Source organism: Morone saxatilis, unplaced genomic scaffold, assembly GCF_004916995.1.
Source record: "Morone saxatilis isolate NCDOM2014 unplaced genomic scaffold, NCSU_SB_2.0 Contig11, whole genome shotgun sequence".
NCBI classification, from domain to species: domain Eukaryota; kingdom Metazoa; phylum Chordata; class Actinopteri; family Moronidae; genus Morone; species Morone saxatilis.
Genome location: NW_023339663.1, coordinates 301,430 through 304,975, shown reverse-complemented (window position 1 = coordinate 304,975; position 3,546 = coordinate 301,430).

The following is a 3,546-nucleotide window of genomic DNA, read 5'->3' as shown; positions in this document are numbered from 1 at the left end:
TTAGCAACAGCTAGCACAACCTCGTCCACTCCATAGGACACATTTGAAAATGGAGCGCAGCAGTCTCAGATTTTGACCTTGGCTGCTGGCACTTTAAATGCAGCTACTTATGATCCGATACTGTGAGTTTAAAATGTGAACAACCGTTGGGATTCGTCCTCTTTTGACTGAACACATTATTTTTTATGTAAAACTTTCTTCGTTCAGGTTTTACTAAATAAAGTTCTGTTTGTCTTCCAGACATTCGTTTTGAGCTGCGAGAGCCTGAGGGACAGAAACGGCCTCCAGTCTCATCCGGTGGTGGTAAGAGGACCTTTGACCTCTTGAGACGTTCCTCGGACTCTGGACATTATAATCAAATAAAAATTTAATGTTGATTGAACAGGTGAAGCTGCGGAGGAGGGGTGATGGGGAGCGAGAGAGAACCCGCGGATCAACGAAATCCAAAACGACGAAAAAGGGTGGGAGTTTTGTTTTTCAAGAAAAAAGACATTGATTATAATAAATGAATGAATTATTGATTCAATCAGAGGGAGGAAAAAAGAACAGAAACAAAGTATAAAATATGAGTTTAAAAAGGCTAAAAACTTATTTTTATAAAAACATTTATTCTATCTTTATAACACATTATGTAATTACTCACATTTTTTATTAACAGGTCTATTAAATATTGTGAATTTTCAATTTAGTTTAATTGTTAAAAATATAACATACAGGATGGTTTGTTATTACATAATACAGCACTTTATCACATTTCTGTAAATAAGAAGCACAATAATAATTTATTATTAGTCTGTGATATAGAATGAAAATTTAAAAAACATCTAAGTATCAATAGAAATTGAGGTCAGATAAAGGGCTGAAGATTATTATTTATTCTTTATTGTTTTGTTTGTGTGTAGAAACGCAGTAAAAAAAAAAAAAAACTCGGTCTTCACTCCCTGGAGGAGCCCACTTGGAGGCGCCACAGAACCACCAAGGTTCTTTAGTGTCCTCTCGTTCTCTTCTATTTACACCATTACAACATTTAATGTACAATGTGTCCTCATCTTCTTATTTCACTGTGTTGTTTGTTTGTATATTTATCTTATTTGGGTCTGTTTCACATAATTTTTATACATTCAATCGTCAATAACCAGCGCAAAATGTTGAGGGGAAACAGCAGAGTTTATCTCCCTAAACTGCTGAAGTTAAATGTGGTTTGTTTGTTTGTTTTTCGTTTGTTTGTTCCTCAGATGTTAAGGAACCAACGGCGGTTGCAGCAGTGAAGGACGACGGGGAGTGAATTATGAAACTGTTTGGGGGTGATTTATGTTTTATGGTATTCATTCTCTGGTCTGACGGCACCAAAAACACACCAGGAATGAGTTACTACATGTTCCCATGATTGCTCCATTCCCACTGGCTCTGTTTGTGTGTGTGTGTGGTGTGTGTGGTGTTGTTGTGGTGCAGGGTAAATCACTTGTAGAGGGAAAACCTGTCCCGTTCACTCCCTGGAGAGCCAACCTGGGGCGCCACAGAGCCACGGTGTTGTGTTTCATCTGTTTATTTATTATTATACATATAAAATAATATAATAATTTTGATTATTTCCACTAACTGATCAATATTGATCATTAATGATGGATGCAGAGCGACAGCGGCTATAACACATTAATTTAGATTCATTTTAGGAATAACATGTTTTAAAATGTAAATTAATGTAATGATCAGTTATAGCCACATTTCAGTGATCAGTGATCAGTGATCAGTGATCAGCTTTAGTTCAATGAAAAAACATTTCCTATGCCACCTTTACATATTTCTATGTCAATGATTGATTTTACCGACTTTTTAAGGGATTGTTGTGACCTAAAATGTCTGATTTCACAGCAGCTTGTCTAAAACATTGTGATGCATGGTGTGCACTGGTTGGAGGGTAAATGCGAGACCTTCGCGTTGCATCGACACAACTAGAAACAAGGAAGTGAGTTTGGTGACGTATGAAGCAACATTTTGTGAAAGAAAGTTGCAGTGATTCATCGGACATGACAAGGTCATACAGAATTCACAGGAATCGGTTGAATTTTAATGAATAGACAGAAAAAAAACCCGATTAGATTTGCAAATGTATTTTAATCTTTTTAATTGGAAAAAAAGGAATTTTTCTTTAAATAAGCAGTAATTTCATGATAACACAGATTTTTTATGTTATTTGACATTAGACATGTATCCATGCAAAAGACAAACTCTGAAACTCAGGACTTAAAAGAAAGAAAGAACACTTAAAAACACAAAAATAAATAGGGTTTGAGTTATGTGGGGGCCACTGGGTCTGAGCTCCTGGATCCTCCCACTTGTTGAGCACTACATAGGACCGGGTACTGTGCACCGTGCAACCACCGTCTGTCTCTTATTTGTGCGAAGGATAGAAGTCGTCATTTAAATGTAAAAAGAAGACGAGATTAAACAGAGGAGGGAAAGAAAGAAAACAGGCAGGAAGAAAAAGAAATAACAGTAAATAAAGAACCTGAAATGAGTTAGCATGTTAGCCCCTCCGGTTCCTGCTCCTGACGTCAATGAGTTTGTGGTTAGATGCCTGAAATAAAGTCTGGTGGTTAACAGAAGATTAAGAGATTTTAATTTAACAAAATTTAATCACAAGTCAAAAGTTTAATGGTGGTGAAGTCATGTGACTGTGGTGTAATTCATTTATAGGGTAATGTTAGCGTTTTACTTCTGGAGATCACCTTCAAAAATCATTTGTGAAGATTATCATTTATTTTCCACAGTAATCCAAAATCCAATGGAGCAATCTGATTGGCTGTTTATAGAAGCAACCAGGAAGATGCTAACTTCCTGTTTGGACTACAAAAACACGTCATCCCTGCAGCTCTCTGTTACTAAAACTGTCTCTGTGCACAGATCTGAACTGCTCCACTCCTCGAGACTCCGACCACATCTACCACGACATCGGAGGAGGGCGGACCAATGACGAGCCAGGGGAGGAGCGCAGCGCTCGCTCTGCGGCGGCAGATTTGAGCGAACACGACAGGAATTCAATGTATGCACGAGTCAGCAAGAAGGACAGACTGACCACGCCCCCCGTTCAGACACCTGAGGAGGTACAGGTGAAGGAGGAGGAAGAGGAGGAGCCTTCACCTCCACTGCCGGACAGGATGACACAGCTGGAGGGATGATGATGATGAAGGACAGACGAGAGACGATGAAGAAAGGCAGCTAAAAATTAAAGACTGCCGATAAAGGACAAGAGATTGAAGACGGAGGACGTCCCATAAACTAAATCTCACCTTATATTGATATTGATCGTTTCCAATCAGCCAATACCTTTTTCATTGATTTCATTCCTTCCAAACAGCCACAGTTCATTTCTCTACAAATTAACTTTCTATAATTCATATGATTTATACTTTTTATATTTTGTATATAAGATTACTGAACTGCATTCAGCTGCTTTATGTGACCTCCGCTGACTTCAAAGATATTTGGTTCAATAAAGGTTTTGGGACAGAAACTGATGATCAATACAGTGATGATTCTCTGATT